The sequence below is a fragment of the Oncorhynchus gorbuscha genome, linkage group LG05, assembly GCF_021184085.1.
Source record: "Oncorhynchus gorbuscha isolate QuinsamMale2020 ecotype Even-year linkage group LG05, OgorEven_v1.0, whole genome shotgun sequence".
Classification (NCBI taxonomy): Eukaryota; Metazoa; Chordata; class Actinopteri; order Salmoniformes; family Salmonidae; genus Oncorhynchus; species Oncorhynchus gorbuscha.
The window spans coordinates 2,544,066-2,564,201 of record NC_060177.1 but is presented as its reverse complement, the minus strand read 5'-3'; the positions used below and the strand labels follow the sequence as shown (position 1 = coordinate 2,564,201).

The 20,136-nt window shown below is 49.9% G+C and overlaps 1 pseudogene; it reads left to right on the top strand.

The window, feature by feature from the left end:
* The window catches only part of LOC124035366, a 99,170-nt pseudogene that overhangs the window by 33,215 nt on the left and 45,819 nt on the right, over positions 1–20,136 (top strand).

Genomic DNA, 20,136 nt, shown 5'->3' with positions numbered 1-20,136 from the left:
TCTCCAGTCAGTCAGCCCTCTGTCTCCAGTCAGTCAGCCCTCTGTCTCCAGTCAGTCAGCCCTCTGTCTCCAGTCAGTCAGCCCTCTGTCTCCAGTCAGCCCTCTGTCTCCAGTCGGTCAGCCCTCTGTCTCCAGTCGGTCAGCCCTCTGTCTCCAGTCGGTCAGCCCTCTGTCTCCAGTCGGTCAGTCCTCTGTCTCCAGTCGGTCAGCCCTCTGTCTCCAGTCGGTCAGCCCTCTGTCTCCAGTCGGTCAGCCCTCTGTCTCCAGTCGGTCAGCCCTCTGTCTCCAGTCGGTCAGTCCTCTGTCTCCAGTCGGTCCGTCCTCTGTCTCCAGTCGGTCCGTCCTCTGTCTCCAGTCAGTCGGCCAGTCCTCTGTCTCCAGTCAGTCGGCCAGTCCTCTGTCTCCAGTCAGTCGGCCAGTCCTCTGTCTCCAGTCAGTCGGCCAGTCCTCTGTCTCCAGTCAGTCGGCCAGTCCTCTGTCTCCAGTCAGTCGGCCAGTCCTCTGTCTCCAGTCAGTCGGCCAGTCCTCTGTCTCCAGTCAGTCGGCCAGTCCTCTGTCTCCAGTCAGTCGGCCAGTCCTCTGTCTCCAGTCAGTCGGCCAGTCCTCTGTCTCCAGTCAGTCGGCCAGTCCTCTGTCTCCAGTCAGTCCTCTGTCTCCAGTCTGTCCTCTGTCTCCAGTCTGTCCTCTGTCTCCAGTCTGTCCTCTGTCTCCAGTCTGTCCTCTGTCTCCAGTCTGTCCTCTGTCTCCAGTCTGTCCTCTGTCTCCAGTCTGTCCTCTGTCTCCAGTCTGTCCTCTGTCTCCAGTCTGTCCTCTGTCTCCAGTCAGTCAGTCTGTCCTCTGTCTCCAGTCAGTCAGTCTGTCCTCTGTCTCCAGTCAGTCAGTCTGTCCTCTGTCTCCAGTCAGTCAGTCTGTCCTCTGTCTCCAGTCAGTCCCGGTGGTACAGCCTCCCGGGAGATAGTGGCAGGGGTGTAAACAACATATAATAATTTAGCTCAGTCCTCCTGTCTGACAGCTCAGTCCTCCTGTCTGACAGCTCAGTCCTCCTGTCTGACAGCTCAGTCCTCCTGTCTGACAGCTCAGTCCTCCTGTCTGACAGCTCAGTCCTCCTGTCTGACAGCTCAGTCCTCCTGTCTGACAGCTCAGTCCTCCTGTCTGACAGCTCAGTCCTCCTGTCTGACAGCTCAGTCCTCCTGTCTGACAGCTCAGTCCTCCTGTCTGTCAGCTCAGTCCTCCTGTCTGACAGCTCAGTCCTCCTGTCTGACAGCTCAGTCCTCCTGTCTGACAGCTCAGTCCTCCTGTCTGACAGCTCAGTCCTCCTGTCTGACAGCTCAGTCCTCCTGTCTGACAGCTCAGTCCTCCTGTCTGACAGCTCAGTCCTCCTGTCTGACAGCTCAGTCCTCCTGTCTGACAGCTCAGTCCTCCTGTCTGACAGCTCAGTCCTCCTGTCTGACAGCTCAGTCCTCCTGTCTGACAGCTCAGTCCTCCTGTCTGACAGCTCAGTCCTCCTGTCTGACAGCTCAGTCCTCCTGTCTGTCAGCTCAGTCCTCCTGTCTGTCAGCTCAGTCCTCCTGTCTGTCAGCTCAGTCCTCCTGTCTGTCAGCTCAGTCCTCCTGTCTGTCAGCTCAGTCCTCCTGTCTGTCAGCTCAGTCCTCCTGTCTGTCAGCTCAGTCCTCCTGTCTGTCAGCTCAGTCCTCCTGTCTGTCAGCTCAGTCCTCCTGTCTGTCAGCTCAGTCCTCCTGTCTGTCAGCTCAGTCCTCCTGTCTGTCAGCTCAGTCCTCCTGTCTGTCAGCTCAGTCCTGTCAAAGTTTGTACCTCAAACGTTTTTTCTTCAGTTTTGTATTGTGAACACTAACATGCCTTTCCTTTTCTCTTCCCGTTTCCAGGGCGACCTCCAACAACAAAGTGTGTGATATGGTCGTTCTGGAGCTGAGCTATATCAACTCTAACCTGCAGCTGCTCATGGAACAACTGGAGGGACTCAACAGCTCCGTGGAGGTCTACCAGAACAGCCAGTGAGTAAACGACTCCCCTTTAAACCTGCTCCCCTTTAAACCTGCTCCCCTTTAAACCTGCTCCCTTTAAACCTGCTCCCCTTTAAACGACTCCCCTTTAAACCTGCTCCCCTTTAAACGACTCCCCTTTAAACGACTCCCCTTTAAACCTGCTCCCCTTTAAACGGCTCCCTTTAAACCTGCTCCCCTTTAAACGGCTCCCCTTTAAACGGCTCCCCTTTAAACGGCTCCCCTTTAAACGGCTCCCCTTTAAGCGGCTCCCCTTTAAGCGGCTCCCCTTTAAGCGGCTCCCCTTTAAGCGGCTCCCCTTTAAGCGGCTCCCCTTTAAGCGGCTCCCCTTTAAGCGGCTCCCCTTTAAGCGGCTCCCCTTTAAGCGGCTCCCCTTTATGCGGCTCCCCTTTATGCGGCTCCCCTTTATACGGCTCCCCTTTATACGGCTCCCCTTTAAACAGCAGCCTTTCTACTCTTTTACCCCCAACCAGCCTACCTGTCATGCTACGGCGCCCCTTTAAACAGCACCCTAAATAAAACACCAGCAACCAAAACACACTACAGTCAACTGGGCCTTTAAATAAAACACTGTGAACCTAAATGTGCACATGTCTGTGGAATGCGGAGGGCTTTGATTAGTCTGACGGGCACCACAGCAGCTCCGAGGCTTCACATCAAAACAAAGAGCTGGTGAGAGAGAGAGAGCGCAACAGAGCGAGGAAAAGAAACCGGCCTGTCTGGTTGAGAACAGAACCAAAGATTATGGATGAGGAACCAGTGAGCTCCCAAGAGTTCCACCCACTCATCTGTCTGATGAGGAAGTTAGCGTCTTCAGTCAGCAGCTCACAGTTGAGATGTTTTTGTTTTCGTGTGTCTCACCATCTAGATGGGTACAGCTTGTATACACCATTGCAAATGCTCCACGTTCAACCAAGTTATTGCTGGAAATAGCCCTTTTTCAACGCTCGCAGAATATAACAAACACCCAACATTGAACTTAGTTGGTGCTTCCTGCTTTAGTTTTTGCTTGTAAGCAGGAATCAGGAAGACAGAATTGTGGTCCGATTTGCCAAATGGAGGCTTTGTACGTGTCTCTCTCTGTGTGGAGTAAAGGTGGTCTAGAGTTGGGGGTTTTCCCCTCTGGTTGCACATTTTAACATGCTGGTAGAAATTGGGTCAAATGGATTTGTTTCCCTGCATTAAAGTCCCCGGCCACTAGGGGAGCAGCCTCTGGATGAGCTTTTTCCTGCTTGCTTATTGCCTTATTCAGCTCATTGAGTGCGGTTTATTCCCAGCATCGGTTTGTGGTAGTAAATGGACAGCTATGAAAAAAAAATATATATATATATACACATATATACACATATAAATACCTCTAAGTAAATAGTGTAGTCTACAGCTTATCATGAGATACTCTATGTCAGGTGAGCAAAACCTCGAGACTTCCTTTAATATTAGGTTTCGTGCACCAGCTGTTCTTTACAAATAGACACAGATCGCCACCCCTTGTCTTACCGGAGGCGGCTGTTCTGTCTTACCGGAGGCGGCTGTTCTGTCTTACCGGAGGCGGCTGTTCTGTCTTACCGGAGGCGGCTGTTCTGTCTTACCGGAGGCGGCTGTTCTGTCTTACCGGAGGCGGCTGTTCTGTCTTACCGGAGGCGGCTGTTCTGTCTTACCGGAGGCGGCTGTTCTGTCTTACCGGAGGCGGCTGTTCTGTCTTACCGGAGGCGGCTGTTCTGTCTTACCGGAGGCGGCTGTTCTGTCTTACCGGAGGCGGCTGTTCTGTCTTACCGGAGGCGGCTGTTCTGTCTTACCGGAGGCGGCTGTTCTGTCTTGCCGATGCAGGGAAACCCCGCCAGCTTGATGTTATCCCTGTTGACGTTCAGCCGCGGCTCGGTGAAACATCAAATATTACCGTTTTTAATGTCCCGTTGGTAGGATATTCGTGATCGGGTGTTTACTGGTTAACACTACAGGTCCACAATGTGAGGATGTATTGGTGTTTACTGGTTAACAGTACAGGTCCTCGATGTGAGGATATATTGGTGTTTACTGGTTACCACTACAGGTCCACGATGTGAGGATATATTGGTGTTTACTGGTTAACACTACAGGTCCTCAATGTGAGGATATATTGGTGTTTACTGGTTAAAACTACAGGTCCACGATGTGAGGATATATTGGTGTTTACTGGTTAACACTACAGGTCCTCGATGTGAGGATATATTGGTGTTTACTGGTTAAAACTACAGGTCCTCGATGTGAGGATATATTGGTGTTTACTGGTTAAAACTACAGGTCCACGATGTGAGGATGTATTGGTGTTTACTGGTTAACAGTACAGGTCCACGATGTGAGGATATATTGGTGTTTACTGGTTAACACTACAGGTCCTCGATGTGAGGATATATTGGTGTTTACTGGTTAAAACTACAGGTCCACGATGTGAGGATATATTGGTGTTTACTCTGGGTTGTAATGTATTCTGGGTCAGTGTTAACGTGAGTAAGGTGGACCCAGGTACCTCTGGGTGTTTACTCTGGGTTGTAGTGTATTGTGGGGCAGTGTTAACGTGAGTAAGGTGGACCCAGGTACCTCTGGGTATTTACTCTGGGTTGTAGTGTATTGTGGGTTAGTGTTGGCTTGAGTAAGGTGGACCCAGGTACCTCTGGGTATTTACTCTGGGTTGTAGTGTATTGTGGTGCAGTGTTAACGTGAGTAAGGTGGACCCAGGTACCTCTGGATGTTTACTCTGGGTTGTAGTGTATTGTGGGGCAGTGTTGGCGTGAGTAAGGTGGACCCAGGTACCTCTGGGTATTTACTCTGGGTTGTAGTGTATTGTGGGGCAGTGTTGGCGTGAGTAAGGTGGACCCAGGTACCTCTGGGTATTTACTCTGGGTTGTAGTGTATTGTGGGGCAGTGTTGGTGTGTCTGTAGGCAAAGAGAGACTGTTGTCAAAGGGTGTTAACTCTGGCCTGCAATCTGAAGAGCAAATGTAAACTTCCTCCCACTTTAAAATGTTAATTTAGTTATGTATTGATGTCAATGGCAGACTAAGTGAAAATGTGACTTAAATGGAAGTTCGGATTCACTTAATTTGTGATATCAACTCTGAGCCTCACAGCCAACCTGTCTGTTACATCACCTCAACAATATGTCTGTTAATGTGTGTAAAACTCTGAGCCTCACTGTTCACCACTAACATCACTGTATAACAGTTAAATATCACATGTCAACGATATCTCCTTTCCTGTTTCCAGAGAGACCTCCAGCATCCCTCTCATCCCGCTGGGTCTGAAGGAGACTAAAGAGATGGACTTCTCTGTGTCATTCAAGGTACAGACCTCCGTTTCACTACTTCTTCACTACCTGTACATTTCAGGTTCTCTTATCCAGACCGACATGCATTCAGTCAGGTTCTCTTATCCAGACCGACAGTCAGGTTCTCTTATCCAGACCGACAGTCAGGTTCTCTTATCCAGACCGACAGTCAGGTTCTCTTATCCAGACCGACATGCATTCAGTCAGGTTCTCTTATCCAGACCGACAGTCAGGTTCTCTTATCCAGACCGACAGTCAGGTTCTCTTATCCAGACCGACATGCATTCAGTCAGGTTCTCTTATCCAGACCGACAGTCAGGTTCTCTTATCCAGACCGACATGCATTCAGTCAGGTTCTCTTATCCAGACCGACAGTCAGGTTCTCTTATCCAGACCGACAGTCAGGTTCTCTTATCCAGACCGACATGCATTCAGTCAGGTTCTCTTATCCAGACCGACATGCATTCAGTCAGGTTCTCTTATCCAGACCGACATGCATTCAGTCAGGTTCTCTTATCCAGACCGACATGCATTCAGGTTCTCCTAGTAGATTCAAGTTTAACCCCGTGATGTTTTGACCCTCAGCAAACAGCTTTATTATTGTCAACTAGGTCACAGCTCTGTCAACCAGGAAATGACAACCGCACACTTAGCCTACCGGTGGTGGGGAATACCATGATGTCACCACACTTAGCCTACCGGTGGTGGGGAATACCATGATGTCACCACACTTAGCCTATCGGTGGTGGGGAATACCGTGATGTCACCACACTTAGCCTATCGGTGGTGGGGAATACCATGATGTCACCACACTTAGCCTATCGGTGGTGGGGAATACCGTGATGTCACCACACTTAGCCTATCGGTGGTGGGGAATACCGTGATGTCACCACACTTAGCCTATCGGTGGTGGGGAATACCATGATGTCACCACACTTAGCCTATCGGTGGTGGGGAATACCATGATGTCACCACACTTAGCCTATCGGTGGTGGGGAATAACATGATGTCACCACACTTAGCCTATCGGTGGTGGGGAATACCATGATGTCACCACACTTAGCCTATCGGTGGTGGGGAATACCGTGATGTCACCACACTTAGCCTATCGGTGGTGGGGAATACCGTGATGTCACCACACTTAGCCTATCGGTGGTGGGGAATACCGTGATGTCACCACACTTAGCCTATCGGTGGTGGGGAATACCGTGATGTCACCACACTTAGCCTATCGGTGGTGGGGAATACCGTGATGTCACCACACTTAGCCTACCGGTGGTGGGGAATACCATGATGTCACCACACTTAGCCTACCGGTGGTGGGGAATACCATGATGTCACCACACTTAGCCTATCGGTGGTGGGGAATACCGTGATGTCACCACACTTAGCCTATCGGTGGTGGGGAATACCGTGATGTCACCACACTTAGCCTATCGGTGGTGGGGAATACCGTGATGTCACCACACTTAGCCTACCGGTGGTGGGGAATACCATGATGTCACCACACTTAGCCTATCGGTGGTGGGGAATACCGTGATGTCACCACACTTAGCCTATCGGTGGTGGGGAATACCGTGATGTCACCACACTTAGCCTATCGGTGGTGGGGAATACCGTGATGTCACCACACTTAGCCTACCGGTGGTGGGGAATACCATGATGTCACCACACTTAGCCTACCGGTGGTGGGGAATACCATGATGTCACCACACTTAGCCTACCGGTGGTGGGGAATAATAATAATAGATAATATATGCCATTTAGCAGACGCTTTTATCCAAAGCGACTTACAGTCATGTGTGCATACATTCTACGTATGGGTGGTCCCGGGGATCGAACTCACTACCCTAGCGTTACAAGCGCCATGCTCTACCAACTGAGCTACAGGACCACTGTGATGTCACCACACTTAGCCTATCGGTGGTGGGGAATACCGTGATGTCACCTTTATACCGCTGTGAGGTGCAGATAAGGACTTGACAGTATCTAGACTTAGGCTACGTCCCAAATGGGACCCCATTCCCCAGATTGACCAGAGCCCTCGTGGGCCTCCCTTGTGGGGCCTCCCTTGTGGGGCCTCCCTTGTGGGGCCTCCCTTGTGGTTCCTCCCTTGTGGTTCCTCCCTTGTGGGTCCTCCCTTGTGGGTCCTCCCTTGTGGGGCCTCCCTTGTGGGGCCTCCCTTGTGGGCCTCCCTTGTGGGTCTTGGTCAAACGTAGTGCACTAGGGAATAGGGTGCCATTTGAGACATGCCTTCCTGTATCTGTCTGTTAAGTGGGTCCTACTTCTAGCCTGTAATCAACTAGCTTTAATGACCAGGTGTCAGTGACTTACTGTATCTGTCTGTTAAGTGGGTCCTACTTCTAGCCTGTAATCAACTAGCTTTAATGACCAGGTGTCAGTGCCTTCCTGTATCTGTCTGTTAAGTGGGTCCTACTTCTAGCCTGTAGTCAACTAGCTTTAATGACCAGGTGTCAGTGACTTACTGTCTGGCTGCTAGTCAGGAGTCACAACACTGATCGTCACACGGCTAGAGAGACACTGATGCTGGGTTCGGCTCAGGTTGGGTTGGGTCTGGGGAGAGGTGAGGTCAGGTTTGGTTGGGTCTGGGGAGAGGTTTGGTTGGGTCTGGGGAGAGGTGAGGTTTGGTTGGGTCTGGGGAGAGGTGAGGTTTGGTTGGGTCTGGGGAGAGGTGAGGTTTGGTTGGGTCTGGGGAGAGGTGAGGTTTGGTTGGGTCTGGGGAGAGGTGAGGTTTGGTTGGGTCTGGGGAGAGGTGAGGTTTGGTTGGGTCTGGGGAGAGGTGAGGTTTGGTTGGGTCTGGGGAGGTGAGGTTTGGTTGGGTCTGGGGAGAGGTCAGGTTTGGTTGGGTCTTGGTTCAGCTCAGGTTTGGTGGGGTCTGGGAGGGGTGAGGTTTGGTGGGGTCTGGGAGGGGTGAGGTTTGGTTGGGGTCTGGGGAGGGGTGAGGTTTGGTTGGGTCTGGGGAGGGGTGAGGTTTGGTTGGGTCTGGGGAGGGGTGAGGTTTGGTTGGGTCTGGGGAGGGGTGAGGTTTGGTTGGGTCTGGGGAGGGGTTGGGTCTGGGGAGGGGTGAGGTTTGGTTGGTCTGGGGAGGGGTCGGGTTTGGTTGGGTCTGGGAGAGGTTAGGTTTGGTTGGGTCTGGGAGGGGTGAGGTTTGGTTGGGTCTGGGGAGGGGTGAGGTTTGGTTGGGTCTGGGGAGGGGTGAGGTTTGGTTGGGTCTGGGGAGGGGTGAGGTTTGGTTGGGTCTGGGGAGGGGTGAGGTTTGGTTGGGTCTTGGTTCAGCTCAGGTTTGGTGGGGTCTGGGAGGGGTGAGGTTTGGTGGGGTCTGGGAGGGGTGAGGTTTGGTTGGGGTCTGGGGAGGGGTGAGGTTTGGTTGGGTCTGGGGAGGGGTGAGGTTTGGTTGGTCTGGGGAGGGGTGAGGTTTGGTTGGTCTGGGGAGGGGTCGGGTTTGGTTGGGTCTGGGAGAGGTTAGGTTTGGTTGGGTCTGGGAGGGGTGAGGTTTGGTTGGGTCTGGGGAGGGGTGAGGTTTGGTTGGGTCTGGGGAGGGGTGAGGTTTGGTTGGGTCTGGGGAGGGGTGAGGTTTGGTTGGGTCTGGGGAGGGGTGAGGTTTGGTTGGGTCTGGGGAGGGGTGAGGTTTGGTTGGGTCTGGGGAGGGGTGAGGTTTGGTTGGGTCTGGGGAGGGGTGAGGTTTGGTTGGGTCTGGGAGGGGTGAGGTTTGGTTGGGTCTGGGGAGGGGTGAGGTTTGGTTGGGTCTGGGGAGGGTGAGGTTTGGTTGGGTCTGGGGAGGGGTCGGGTTTGGTTGGGTCTGGGAAGGGGTTGGGTCTGGGAGAGGTTAGGTTGGGTCTGGGAGAGATTAGGTTTGGTTGGGTCTGGGAGGGGTTAGGTTTGGTTGGGTCTGGGAGAGGTTAGGTTTGGTTGGGTCTGGGAGTGGTCAGGTTTGGTTGGGTGTTGGGAGAGGTTGGGTACACATGTTAAAGCACCCTGGACTGGTGTTTTGATAGGCTGTTGGTGCTATAACACAGTGGGTGGTGTTTTGATGGGTCGGTGACTCTATAGGACAGTGGATGGTGTTTTGATGGGTCGGTGGCTCTATAACACAGTGGGTGGTGTTTTGATGGGTCGGTGGCTCTATAGGACAGTGGGTGGTGTTTTGATGGGTCGGTGGCTCTATAACACAGTGGGTGGTGTTTTGATGGGTCGGTGGCTCTATAACACAGTGGGTGGTGTTTTGATGGGTCGGTGGCTCTATAACACAGTGGGTGGTGTTTTGATGGGTCGGTGGCTCTATAGGACAGTGGATGGTGTTTTGATGGGTCGGTGGCTCTATAGGACAGTGGATGGTGTTTTGATGGGTCGGTGGCTCTATAACACAGTGGGTGGTGTTTTGATGGGTCGGTGGCTCTAACACAGTGGATGGTGTTTTGATGGGTCGGTGGCTCTATAACACAGTGGGTGGTGTTTTGATGGGTCGGTGGCTCTATAACACAGTGGATGGTGTTTTGATGGGTCGGTGGCTCTATAACACAGTGGATGGTGTTTTGATGGGTCGGTGACTCTATAGGACAGTGGGTGGTGTTTTGATGGGTCGGTGGCTCTATAACACAGTGGATGGTGTTTTGATGGGTCGGTGGCTCTATAGGACAGTGGATGGTGTTTTGATGGGTCGGTGGCTCTATAACACAGTGGATGGTGTTTTGATGGGTCGGTGGCTCTATAGGACAGTGGATGGTGTTTTGATGGGTCGGTGGCTCTATAGGACAGTGGATGGAGTTTTGATGGGTCGGTGACTAACACAGTGGATGGTGTTTTGATGGGTCGGTGGCTCTATAGGACAGTGGATGGTGTTTTGATGGGTCGGTGGCTCTATAACACAGTGGATGGTGTTTTGATGGGTCGGTGGCTCTATAGGACAGTGGATGGTGTTTTGATGGGTCGGTGGCTCTATAGGACAGTGGATGGTGTTTTGATGGGTCGGTGACTCTATAGGACAGTGGATGGTGTTTTGATGGGTCGGTGACTTTATAGGACAGTGGATGGTGTTTTGATGGGTCGGTGACTAGGACAGTGGATGGTGTTTTGATGGGTCGGTGGCTCTAACACAGTGGGTGGTGTTTTGATGGGTCGGTGGCTCTATAACACAGTGGGTGGTGTTTTGATGGGTCGATGGCTCTATAACACAGTGGATTGTGTTTTGATGGTCTCCTCTCTGTTCTGGTGTGTTGACGATGGTCTCTGTTCTGGTGTGTTGACGATGGTCTCCTCTCTGTTCTGGTGTGTTGACGATGGTCTCCTCTCTGTTCTGGTGTGTTGACGATGGTCTCCTCTCTGTTCTGGTGTGTTGACGATGGTCTCCTCTCTGTTCTGGTGTGTTGACGATGGTCTCCTCTCTGTTCTGGTGTGTTGACGATGGTCTCCTCTCTGTTCTGGTGTGTTGACGATGGTCTCCTCTCTGTTCTGGTGTGTTTCTCCAGGACTTCATCCTGGAGCATTACAGTGAAGATGGCTCCAGCTTCGAGGAGGAGATCGCCGACCTGATGGACCTGAGACAGGTACTTTCACCATCGGTCTCATAGAACTCTACGTTGTCAGAGTGAAACTGGGTTCTCTATGGAATCGCCCACCACACAGAGAACGGTCCTGTTGTATTCTGATCCTCTTTCCCCACCGTACCCCACAGGCCTGTCGTACCCCCAGTCGCAATGACGCCGGCATCGAGACCCTGGCCAAGTACTTCAGCCACATACCTCTACTGGAGAGCCGCTTCTTCTCCGCCACCCGCCAGATGGGCATCTTCTTTACTTGGTACGTTCCGCCTCACTGTCTCCAATGCCCCGTCAATCATGGTCTGACCCAGCCCAGGGGTCCAGGTATCTATAGTATCTCCACCTGACTGTCTCCAATGCCCCGTCAATCATGGTCTGACCCAGCCCAGGGGTCCAGGTATCTATAGTATCTCCACCTGACTGTCTCCAATGCCCCGTCAATCATGGTCTGACCCAGCCCAGGGGTCCAGGTATCTATAGTATCTCGACCTCACTGTCTCCAATGCCCCGTCAATCATGGTCTGACCCAGCCCAGGGGTCCAGGTATCTATAGTATCTCCACCTCACTGTCTCCAATGCACTTTTTGCCAGTCCTGTCTGGTCCAGCGACAGTGGGTTTGTGCCCATAGGCAACGTTGTTGCTGGTGAGGACCTGCCTTACAACAGGCCTACAAGCCCTCAGTCCAGCCTCTCTCAGCATATTGTGGACAGTCTGACTACTGATGGAGGGCCTTTCTCCAGGGGTCAACATGTCTGTCTCTCCAGGGGTCAACATGGTGTTATGATACCACTAGTGACCTCTCTGTCTGTCTCTCCAGGGGTCAACATGTCTGTCTCTCCAGGGGCCAACATGGTGTTATGGTTCCACTAGTGACCTCTCTCTCTGTCTCTCCAGGGGTCAACATGTCTGTCTCTCCAGGGGTCAACATGGTATTATGGTTCCACTAGTGACCTCTCTGTCTGTCTCTCCAGGGGTCAACATGTCTGTCTCTCCAGGGGTCAACATGTCTGTCTCTCCAGGGGTCAACATGTCTGTCTCTCCAGGGGTCAACATGGTGTTATGGTTCCACTAGTGACCTCTCGGTCTCTCTCCCAGGTATGACTCGTTCACAGGTGTTCCAGTGTGCCAGCAGAACGTGTCTCTGGAGAAGGCCAGTATTCTGTTCAACATCGGCGCCCTCTACACCCAGATCGGCACGCGCTGCAACCGCCAGACGGGCTCCGGCCTCCAGGATGCCATCACAGCCTTCCAGAAAGCTGCAGGTGAGGAGACACTAGAACCACAGTCGGCTGTGTCCCACGTGACACCTTATTCCCTCTATGTAGGGAATAGGGTCCTGGTTATAGGGAATAGGGCCCTCGTTAAGAGTAGTGCACTATGTAGGGAATAGGGTCCTGGTTATAGGGAATAGGGCCCTCGTTAAGAGTAGTGCACTATGTAGGGAATAGGGTCCTGGTTATAGGGAATAGGGCCCTCGTTAAGAGTAGTGTACTATGTAGGGAATAGGGTCCTGGTTATAGGGAATAGGGCCCTCGTTAAGAGTAGTGCACTATGTAGGGAATAAGGCCCTCGTTAAGAGTAGTGCACTATGTAGGGAATAGGGTCCTGGTTATAGGGAATAGGGCCCTCGTTAAGAGTAGTTCACTATGTAGGGAATAGGGTCCTGGTTATAGGGAATAGGGCCCTCGTTAAGAGTAGTGTACTATGTAGGGAATAGGGTCCTGGTTATAGGGAATAGGGCCCTTGTTAAGAGTAGTGCACTATGTAGGGAATAGGGTCCTGGTTATAGGGAATAGGGCCCTCGTTAAGAGTAGTGTACTATGTAGGGAATATGGCCCTGGTTAAGAGTAGTGCACTATGTAGGGAATAAGGTGCCATTTTGGACAACACCAGTGGCCATTATGACACAGCTAGTCTCTAGTCATTGCCGGTAACACTGGTGGAATATACAGTACACTCAGAGTTGGATTACAAGAGGTTTAGAAGATTTGACTTCGTTTATACATTTTGTAAGTTTGTAGGTCCCTTATCCCACAGTTGGTGCCGTGACCAGTTCTCTCCTTGTGTAATCTTTGTTTAACGATAGAAAAACGGCCATTTGAAAATTTAATTTCATAGTTTTCAAACGTCATGTCAGGAAAAACTCTATGGACAGGCTACTGGTAAAGATGAACCATATAACTGTCAATCAATCAACCAACCAATCAAATGTATTTATATAGCCCTTCTTACATCAGCTGATAGCTCAAAGTGCTGTACAGAAACCCAGCCTAAAACCCCAAACAGCAAGCAATGCAGGTGTTGAAGCACGGTGGCTAGGGAAATACTCCCTAGAAAGGCCAGAACCTAGGAAGAAACCTAGAGAGGAACCAGACTCTGAGGGGTGGCCAGTCCTCTTCTGGCTTCTCTAGTTTCCCATGCATCATGTCCCACAGTACAGTACTGCCCCTCGACAGTCAACCAAACTAGGACAGTACTGCCCCTCGGCAGTCGACCAAACTAGGACAGTACTGCCCCTCGACAGTCAACCAAACTAGGACAGTACTGCCCCTCGGCAGTCGACCAAACTAGGACAGTACTGCCCCTCGACAGTCAACCAAACTAGGACAGTACTGCCCCTCGGCAGTCGACCAAACTAGGACAGTACTGCCCCTCGACAGTCAACCAAACTAGGACAGTACTGCCCCTCGACAGTCAACCAAACTAGGACAGTACTGCCCCTCGGCAGTCAACCAAACTAGGACAGTACCGCCCCTCGGCAGTCGACCCAAACTAGGACAGTACTGCCCCTCGACAGTCGACCCAAACTAGGACAGTACTGCCCCTCGACAGTCAACCAAACTAGGACAGTACTGCCCCTCGACAGTCAACCAAACTAGGACAGTACTGCCCCTCGACAGTCAACCAAACTAGGACAGTACTGCCCCTCGACAGTCAACCAAACTAGGACAGTACTGCCCCTCGACAGTCAACCAAACTAGGACAGTACCGCCCCTCGACAGTCAACCCAAACTGGGACAGTACTGCCCCTCGACAGTCAACCCAAACTAGGACAGTACCGCCCCTCGACAGTCAACCAAACTAGGACAGTACTGCCCCTCGACAGTCAACCAAACTAGGACAGTACTGCCCCTCGACAGTCAACCCAAACTAGGACAGTACTGCCCCTCGGCAGTCGACCAAACTAGGACAGTACTGCCCCTCGACAGTCAACCAAACTAGGACAGTACTGCCCCTCGGCAGTCAACCAAACTAGGACAGTACTGCCCCTCGGCAGTCAACCAAACTAGGACAGTACTGCCCCTCGACAGTCAACCAAACTAGGACAGTACCGCCCCTCGGCAGTCGACCCAAACTGGGACAGTACTGCCCCTCGGCAGTCAACCAAACTAGGACAGTACCGCCCCTCGACAGTCAACCAAACTAGGACAGTACTGCCCCTCGACAGTCGACCCAAACTGGGACAGTACTGCCTCTCGGCCTAATGTCGAACGTTAGAAACTGTGAGTACTTGTGGTACCGGTACCATTCTCATGTTAAATTCAGTTTTTATGAATGCGGTTTTGATAATTGTGAGAACTGGCGCATGCTTGTTTTGGAGCATATATTGTATCCGGTAGCAACGTTTAGAAATGAGTCCTCCACCACCTGAAGGAGACGTACACCCCAGCTATGTCATGAGTCCCTCCATACTCACCTCCCTACTCTCTGTCTCCCCCCTGTAGGAGTCCTCCACCACCTGAAGGAGACGTTCACCCCCAGCTATGTCACGAGTCCCTCCATACTCACCACCCCTACTACTCTCTCTGTCTCCCCCCCCTGTAGGAGTCCTCCACCACCTGAAGGAGACGTACATCCCCAGCTATGTCATGAGTCCCTCCATGCTCACCACCCCTACTCTCTCTGTCTCCCCCCTGTAGGAGTCCTCCACCACCTGAAGGAGACGTTTACCCCCAGCTATGTCACGAGTCCCTCCATACTCACCACCCCTACTCTCTCTGTGCCCCCTGTAGGAGTCCTCCACCACCTAAAGGAGACGTTCACCCACACCCCCAGCTATGACATGAGTCCCTCCATGCTCAGCATGCTCATCAAGATGATGCTGGCCCAAGCTCAGGAGTGTCTGTTTGAGAAGATCGCTCTGTCTGGCATCCGCAATGAGTTCTTCTCTCTCCTCAAGATGGCCCACGAGGCTGCCAAGGTACATGTACAATACGCTGAGTCCTTTCCCACAGTCTACAGGCTGCCAAGGTACATGTACAATACACTGAGTCCTTTCCCACAGTCTGCCAAGGTACATGTACAATACACTGAGTCCATCTGCTTTACTCTAACGGGGTTAATCTGAGAGAGTTTCACCTCAACTCTAAACGCTTTGACCTAATGGGGTTAATCTGAGAGAGTTTCACCTCAACACTAAACGCTTTGACCTAATGGGGTTAATCTGAGAGAGTTTCACCTCAACGCTAAACGCTTTGACCTAATGGGGTTAATCTGAGAGAGTTTCACCTCAACACTAAACGCTTTGACCTAATGGGGTTAATCTGAGAGAGTTTCACCTCAACGCTTTGACCTAATGGGGTTAATCTGAGAGTTTCACCTCAACACTAAACGCTTTGACCTAATGGGGTTAATCTGAGAGAGTTTCACCTCAACGCTTTGATCTAATGGGGTTAATCTGAGAGTTTCAACTCAACGCTAAACGCTTTGACCTAATGGGGTTAATCTGAGAGAGTTTCACCTCAACACTAAACGCTTTGATCTAATGGGGTTAATCTGAGAGTTTCACCTCAACGCTAAACGCTTTGACCTAATGGGGTTAATCTGAGAGAGTTTCACCTCAACACTAAACGCTTTGACCTAACGGGGTTAATCTGAGAGAGTTTCACCTCAACGCTTTGACCTAATGGGGTTAATCTGAGAGAGTGTCACCTCAACACTAAAAGGGGTTCCATTATCACACTGTCATATCCCGTTGAGGTGTGTCTGTCTAAAGAGCAGTGGGACCCCATTCCCTATTTAGTGCCCTAAGCCTCGGGTCTAAAGTAGTGCACTATATAGAGAATAGGGTGCCATAGGGCTCTGGTCTAAAGTAGTGCACTATATAGGGAATAGGGTGCCATAGGGCTCTGGTCTAAAGTAGTGCACTATATAGGGAATAGGGTGCCATAGGGCTCTGGTCTAAAGTAGTGCACATCTCTGTCCTCTCGGGTAGGATGTGTTCTCTAATAGAACATCTCTGTCCTCTCGGGTAGGATGTGTTCTCTAATAGAACATCTCTGTCCTCTCAGGTAGGATGTGTTCTCTAATAGAACATCTCTGTCCTCTCAGGTAGGATGTGTTCTCTAACAGAACATCTCTGTCCTCTCAGGTAGGATGTGTTCTCTAATAGAACGTCTCTGTCCTCTCAGGTAGGATGTGTTCTCTAACAGAACGTCTCTGTCCTCTCGGGTAGGATGTGTTCTCTAATAGAACGTCTCTGTCCTCTCAGGTAGGATGTGTTCTCTAACAGAACGTCTCTGTCCTCTCGGGTAGGATGTGTTCTCTAACAGAACGTCTCTGTCCTCTCAGGTAGGATGTGTTCTCTAATAGAACGTCTCTGTCCTCTCAGGTAGGATGTGTTCTCTAACAGAACGTCTCTGTCCTCTCGGGTAGGATGTGTTCTCTAATAGAACGTCTCTGTCCTCTCGGGTAGGATGTGTTCTCTAATAGAACGTCTCTGTCCTCTCAGGTAGGAGGTGTACTCTAACAGAACGTCTCTGTCCTCTCAGGTAGGATGTGTTCTCTAACAGAACGTCCCTGTCCTCTCGGGTAGGATGTGTTCTCTAACAGAACGTCTCTGTGTCCCCGTCTCAGGTAGGAGACACCTATGACCAGGTTCACCAGTCTATGAGCCAGACTCCCATCAAGGACAACGTCCCGTTCTTCTGGTCGACCATGGCTCAGGTCAAGACCCACCACTACCGTTCACTGGCACACTACTTCCTGGCTACTGCGCTATTGGACCACCAGCGTAAGTCAAAGCAGCCGTTAGCCAATCATATCCCTTCCATGTGCGATCCAGAGGGAGAGAGGGAGATGTGTAAGTGGCTGTTAGTTTCTAGATGAGTTTCCTGGACCTACAGGAACAGACTTGTTCATTCACCTCTTTCTCAGAGTAGTGAGACCTTTAGTTTAATAAAGAGGACAGTACAGCCCAGAGTACTGAGACCTTTAGTTTAATAAAGAGGACAGAGAGACAGTACAGCCCAGAGTACTGAGACCTTTAGTTTAATAAAGAGGACAGAACAGCCCAGAGTACTGAGACCTTTAGTTTAATAAAGAGGACAGAACAGCCCAGAGTACTGAGACCTTTAGTTTAATAAAGAGGACAGAACAGCCCAGAGTACTGAGACCTTTAGTTTAATAAAGAGGACAGAACAGCCCAGAGTACTGAGACCTTTAGTTTAATAAAGAGGACAGAGAGACAGAACAGCCCAGAGTACTGAGACCTTTAGTTTAATAAAGAGGACAGAGAGACAGAACAGCCCAGAGTACTGAGACCTTTAGTTTAATAAAGAGGACAGAGAGACAGAACAGCCCAGAGTACTGAGACCTTTAGTTTAATAAAGAGGACAGAACAGCCCAGAGTACTGAGACCTTTAGTTTAATAAAGAGGACAGAGAGACAGAACAGCCCAGAGTACTGAGACCTTTAGTTTAATAAAGAGGACAGAACAGCCCAGAGTACTGAGACCTTTAGTTTAATAAAGAGGACAGAACAGCCCAGAGTACTGAGACCTTTAGTTTAATAAAGAGGACAGAACAGCCCAGAGTACTGAGACCTTTAGTTTAATAAAGAGGACAGAGAGACAGAACAGCCCAGAGTACTGAGACCTTTAGTTTAATAAAGAGGACAGAACAGCCCAGAGTACTGAGACCTTTAGTTTAATAAAGAGGACAGAGAGACAGTACAGCCCAGAGTACTGAGACCTTTAGTTTAATAAAGAGGACAGAACAGCCCAGAGTACTGAGACCTTTAGTTTAATAAAGAGGACAGAGAGACAGTACAGCCCAGAGTACTGAGACCTTTAGTTTAATAAAGAGGACAGAGAGACAGAACAGCCCAGAGTACTGAGACCTTTAGTTTAATAAAGAGGACAGAACAGCCCAGAGTACTGAGACCTTTAGTTTAATAAAGAGGACAGAACAGCCCAGAGTACTGAGACCTTTAGTTTAATAAAGAGGACAGAACAGCCCAGAGTACTGAGACCTTTAGTTTAATAAAGAGGACAGAGAGACAGAACAGCCCAGAGTACTGAGACCTTTAGTTTAATAAAGAGGACAGAACAGCCCAGAGTACTGAGACCTTTAGTTTAATAAAGAGGACAGAACAGCCCAGAGTACTGAGACCTTTAGTTTAATAAAGAGGACAGAGAGACAGAACAGCCCAGAGTACTGAGACCTTTAGTTTAATAAAGAGGACAGAACAGCCCAGAGTACTGAGACCTTTAGTTTAATAAAGAGGACAGAACAGCCCAGAGTACTGAGACCTTTAGTTTAATAAAGAGGACAGAGAGACACAACAGCCCAGAGTACTGAGACCTTTAGTTTAATAAAGAGGACAGAAGAGCCCAGAGTACTGAGACCGTTAGTTTAATAAAGAGGACAGAGAGACAGAAGAGCCCAGAGTACTGAGACCGTTAGTTTAATAAAGAGGACAGAGAGACAGAACAGCCCAGAGTACTGAGACCGTTAGTTTAATAAAGAGGACAGAGAGACAGAACAGCCCAGAGTACTGAGACCTTTAGTTTAATAAAGAGGACAGAACAGCCCAGAGTACTGAGACCTTTAGTTTAATAAAGAGGACAGAACAGCCCAGAGTACTGAGACCTTTAGTTTAATAAAGAGGACAGTACAGCCCAGAGTACTGAGACCTTTAGTTTAATAAAGAGGACAGAGAGACAGAACAGCCCAGAGTACTGAGACCTTTAGTTTAATAAAGAGGACAGAGAGACAGAACAGCCCAGAGTACTGAGACCTTTAGTTTAATAAAGAGGACAGAGAGACAGAACAGCCCAGAGTACTGAGACCTTTAGTTTAATAAAGAGGACAGAACAGCCCAGAGTACTGAGACCTTTAGTTTAATAAAGAGGACAGAACAGCCCAGAGTACTGAGACCTTTAGTTTAATAAAGAGGACAGAGAGACAGTACAGCCCAGAGTACTGAGACCTTTAGTTTAATAAAGAGGACAGAACAGCCCAGAGTACTGAGACCTTTAGTTTAATAAAGAGGACAGAACAGCCCAGAGTACTGAGACCTTTAGTTTAATAAAGAGGACAGTACAGCCCAGAGTACTGAGACCTTTAGTTTAATAAAGGGGACAGAGAGACAGAACAGCCCAGAGTACTGAGACCTTTAGTTTAATAAAGAGGACAGAACAGCCCAGAGTACTGAGACCTTTAGTTTAATAAAGAGGACAGAACAGCCCAGAGTACTGAGACCTTTAGTTTAATAAAGAGGACAGAGAGACGGAACAGCCCAGAGTACTGAGACCTTTAGTTTAATAAAGAGGACAGAGAGACAGAACAGCCCAGAGTACTGAGACCTTTAGTTTAATAAAGAGGACAGAACAGCCCAGAGTACTGAGACCTTTAGTTTAATAAAGAGGACAGAACAGCCCAGAGTACTGAGACCTTTAGTTTAATAAAGAGGACAGAGAGACAGAACAGCCCAGAGTACTGAGACCTTTAGTTTAATAAAGAGGACAGAACAGCCCAGAGTACTGAGACCTTTAGTTTAATAAAGAGGACAGAGAGACAGAACAGCCCAGAGTACTGAGACCTTTAGTTTAATAAAGAGGACAGAACAGCCCAGAGTACTGAGACCTTTAGTTTAATAAAGAGGACAGAGAGACAGAACAGCCCAGAGTACTGAGACCTTTAGTTTAATAAAGAGGACAGAACAGCCCAGAGTACTGAGACCTTTAGTTTAATAAAGAGGACAGAACAGCCCAGAGTACTGAGACCTTTAGTTTAATAAAGAGGACAGTACAGCCCAGAGTACTGAGACCTTTAGTTTAATAAAGAGGACAGAGAGACAGAACAGCCCAGAGTACTGAGACCTTTAGTTTAATAAAGAGGACAGAACAGCCCAGAGTACTGAGACCTTTAGTTTAATAAAGAGGACAGAACAGCCCAGAGTACTGAGACCTTTAGTTTAATAAAGAGGACAGAACAGCCCAGAGTACTGAGACCTTTAGTTTAATAAAGAG